Genomic DNA, 4,989 nt, shown 5'->3' with positions numbered 1-4,989 from the left:
AGTGTCCAAGGAATAGAAAAGCAACTGGAATCACTCAACAGAGGAAAGTCCACTGGACCTGACGGGATACCAATTCGATTCTACACAGAGTACGCGAAAGAACTTGCCCCCCTTCTAACAGCCGTGTACCGCAAGTTCTCTAGAGGAACGGAAGGTTCCAAATGATTGGAAAAGAGCACAGGTAGTCCCAGTCTTCAAGAAGGGTCGTCGAGCAGATGCGCAAAACTATAGACCTATATCTCTGACGTCGATCTGTTGTAGAATTTTAGAACATGTTTTTTGCTCGAGTATCATGTCGTTTTTGGAAACCCAGAATCTACTCTGTAGGAATCAACATGGATTCCGGAAACAGCGATCGTGTGAGACCCAACTCACTTTATTTGTTCATGAGACCCAGAAAATATTAGATACAGGCTCCCAGGTAGATGCTATTTTTCTTGACTTCCGGAAGGTGTTCGATACATTTCCGCACTGTCGCCTGATAAACAAAGTAAGAGCCTACGGAATATCAGACCAGCTGTGTGGCTGGATTGAAGAGTTTTTAGCAAACAGTACACAGCATGTTGTTATCAATGGAGAGACGTCTATAGACGTTAAAGTAACCTCTGGCGTGCCACAGGGGAGTGTTATGGGACCATTGCTTTTCACAATATATATAAATGAGCTAGTAGATAGTGTCGGAAGTTCCATGCGGCTTTTTGCGGATGATGCTGTAGTATACAGAGAAGTTGCAGCATTAGAAAATTGTAGCGAAATGCAGGAAGATCTGCAGCGGATAGGCACTTGGTGCAGGGAGTGGCAACTGTCCCTTAACATAGACAAATGTAATGTATTGCGAATACATAGAAAGAAGGATCCTTTATTTTATGATTATATGATAGCGGAACAAACACTGGTAGCAGTTACTTCTGTAAAATATCTGGGGGTAAGCGTGTGGAACGATTTGAAGTGGAATGATCATATAAAATTAATTGTTGGTAAGGGGGGTACCACGTTGAGATTCATTGGGAGAGTGTTTAGAAAATGTAGTCCATCAACAAAGGAGGTGACTTACAAAACACTCGTTCGACCTATACTTGAGTATTGCTCATCAGTGTGGGATCCGTACCAGATCGGGTTGACGGAGGAGATAGAGAAGATCCAAAGAAGAGCGGCGCGTTTCGTCACAGGGTTATTTGGTAACCGTGATAGCGTTACGGAGATGTTTAATTAACTCAAGTGGCAGACTGTGCAAGAGACGCGCTCTGCATCGCGGTGTAGCTTGCTCGCCAGGTTTCGAGAGGGTGCGTTTCTGGATGAGGTATCGAATATATTGCTTCCCCCTACTTATACCTCCCGAGGAGATCACGAATGTAAAATTAGAGAGATTAGAGCGCGCACGGAGGCCTTCAGACAGTCGTTCTTCCCGCGAACCATACGCAACTGGAACAGGAAAGCGAGGTAGTGACAGTGGCACGTAAAGTGCCCTCCGCCACACACCGTTGGGTGGCTTGCCGAGTATAAATGTAGATGTAGATGTAGATGTTGATGTTGATGTAGATGTAGACACCCTTCCAAAGATAGTACTAGGATACTGTTTAGATATAGATAACCGCTGCTGCTGCCACTCGTGGACAGACAATGCTAACAAACTTAGTGGTGCCAGTAAACACTAGAAGAAAACGAGACGCCACTATCCCTATTGCACGATGCCTACCTACCAATGGCACCAACGCGAGCCGCAACACGGCTCAATAGGTGTTCAACATGCCCCCCTTGAGATGCACAGCATATGGCAGTACGGTATTCAAATTTTTCCCACACTGCTGCGAGAATGTCTTGAGCTAAATCTTCCTCAGATGCTGTTGTACAACATCTCAGTTTGTTCTTTGTTTTTCTTAATGGAGACACATGAACAGTGTCTTTTACAAACTCTTGGACTCCAGTATGAAAGGCTCAATAATTTGGTACAGCGCAACTGACCCATCGCTCAGTAATCGTTTGGTTTAAAAATTCACTTCAAGATGTCTGTGTGGCGGCACCACATCCTGTTGTTAAATGAAGTCGTTCGAATCAATCTCAACTATGGGGAAAGAAAGTCCTCAAGCATATCGAGATATGTACTTCCTGTGACAATATTCTTGGCAAAGGCAAATGGACCATAGACATTTTCCCATGAAATCGCACAAAAAACATTAAATTTTGGAGTGTCCCTCTCATGTTGTACAACTTAATGTGGTTTTTCCGTTCCCTATAATCTCACACTATGACGGTTCCCTAATCCATTTAAACAGAATGTGGCCTCTTCACTAAACACTAAGCGTGGCACTATGATCAGCTTTGACAGAGGCCAAGTGCCGTATTGAGGCGAGTAGCAGTGAGGTGGCTTGTTGTTGTGTGAGGCTGGGCGAGGGGAGAATCAAGTGGGCTGGACGGCACCATAGCGGTGTCCAGACGCTTGCGGACGAAGATATTTGTGAGCCTGAGGTGACCACCTGTATAGTGCTTATTATGACGATCAAGGTTACGCCTTTCTCTCATTACAGTGATTATGTGTATCGTAAAGTGAAGGAATATAAAGAAGGTATTGTAATGGGGGTGTGCTTATGCCAACCATCAGACCATCGTTAGGGGAAGATGCATTAGAAGCACGATGAAGTATTTCACGTTTCAGAATTTCTCTGTGGACTAAGTGATGATGCAGTTCTTGATGTGAAGAAACGATTGGAGAGGGCGAAGAAAAGGGCTCGAGAAGGAACTACACAGTTACCCAATATATACTGCATATGGATCAAATTGAGAAATCTTCACAACTTAGGTCACGACTTTGTTATAGAGATGCCCAACTCAGAATATCTGAAGATAACCTTTGTCATAAGCACAGTCAATTGTGGAGAAACCAACAACAGCCCAAGAACTCTTATGAAATTGATCTTCATGAAGATATCTCAAAATGGGTGCTAGCAGTAGTTTTCTTCTAGAAGACGATAGATTAGAGGGGAGGACAGTAACTTTTTAGAAGAAAGAAAGTAAAACTTTAAAACGTCTTCCTATTTTTACGAGTAGAAAATTTAAGAGCTGCAGCAAGCAGAATATCATACATGCAAACTTAGTAGGTCTGCGTGTTGAACCAAATATTCATTCTGCTGTATTTTCACTGCTCCCTAATAAGAAGAAAGATACATGTCCTCGCCCGTTTCTTCTCATGAAACAAGCAATTACTCAGTGCTGTCCCAGAGAAGAGAACATCGATTATGAGGCACCTGTGACATCGGTGCTATGTCAATTTTCCCCTCATCTGCAATAAATGGATTTTATTACAATATGAAGAAGAGCTTGTGGAGGAAACTTCAAGATCTCGACCTAAGGAGGATTATCGCCAGGACGAAGATTTACGGCTTCACATCATAATGTGTGCAGCACTGGCGTTGGTAAAACTGGAGGACGTAAGTAGTGGATGGGTTGAGATTCATGCAGAAGCTCCTGATAATGGAAGGATTTCTGAATCTTTTGAATTCTATGAGGACAACTGGGTACAGAATGTGAATATCTCCATAGCAGTATCGAATTCCTATGAAAAGAGGCACTGAACAATGAATTCTGTAGAAAGGTGGCCCAAAAAATTAAATAATAATATTGGAAACCCACACCCTAGAATCGCCTATTTGAGGAGTACTTGAAGAAGGAAGCAGAGCTCACAAACTGCATGTATGTGAAGTACAAGTTGAATCTTGAAGGGAAGAGGGAGCTGATGAAGTACTTGAAGTTGGACGAAAGAACTGCAAAAAATTATGAAGAGATTGGCAACATTAGGTCCTGCTTGAAAGCCATTGCCCACATTCAGAAACGGTGGAAAAAGTGCTAAGAAGTAATACATTAGGGAAGCTGTGAAGACCACAGATTACTTAGTTAAAATTTTATTGATGCTGGTATTAAGTAATAATTAAATGTACAGTATACTGAAATTCTTGCAGAAAAATGATGAAGCCTTTTAGTTGATTTTGAACACGGAAAATAGTTAATGATACTTTATCACTTTGACAATTCAAAGCCTGTGCAGAGGATGCTGGGAATCAGCCTTCATTAGCTGTAAAAATTAAACAGCGTTCAGGCTTCACAACAATACACCTAAATAGCTTAACGACGAAATTAGCTGGTCGTAGCTGAGTTCACCAACGTGTAACCAACAGGCAGTGGGGTTTCGCTTAACAAAGCCAACACGAAACATTACTCAAATGACCCTCCTGTCACCAGAAATTACAGTTACATTTAACTTTTTCAGCTGTATTTACCTATTTAGTAACCATATTTTCTTTCCCTGTGTTGAACATTTTCTGCAACATATTATTGATGAATTTTTGGGCACAAGGTATATCTTAATTTAGTAACTAAATTAACATGGAGTATGTCGTTCACTTTTCAAACATTTTCATAGCCGTTTCTTCCTTCCTTATTGGTTTTTGGACTGTCAGACAAGGTTATTAAAATAGCTACAAACGCAGTGTGCAAAATGTTTAATAAACTACCACATTGTTTTTATATCAGTCCCTCCCTGTTCGTGCCATGGTGATTAATTGTTTCTATTGCAGTCAATAATTGTAAAATGGAGTTAGAATACGGAAGAAGGGAGGATGTCTCTGTATTTATGCTTGGATGAACCAATTATGTATTGACATAGTCGACGATATTGCTTTCGTTTCCTAAAAGTTTTAAATATTTAGATTCCAGATACTGAAAAGAAGCTTCATATTTTGAAAACATGTTGGCATTTGATGCAACTACTATATCCAAAATGCATCTATGTAGGGGGGCATAATCAGTTATTGTAACAGTATTTTCAGTTGGCAACTTGATTTCAAGAGGACAAAATGTCGAAGAAAGAGGCTGCTTACATCCGGCTGTGTCTAGTAAGATGCAGAGATTGCGGCTCGAAAGCGGGCTCGACGAGTATGAGGAAGTAATGGCCTATGCTTAAGGGATCGCTGCTCGAAATACCTGCGAAGGCGGGTG

This window comes from Schistocerca nitens, chromosome 2 (genome assembly GCF_023898315.1).
Source record: "Schistocerca nitens isolate TAMUIC-IGC-003100 chromosome 2, iqSchNite1.1, whole genome shotgun sequence".
NCBI classification, from domain to species: Eukaryota; Metazoa; Arthropoda; class Insecta; order Orthoptera; family Acrididae; genus Schistocerca; species Schistocerca nitens.
Note: the sequence above shows the minus strand (reverse complement) of the source record.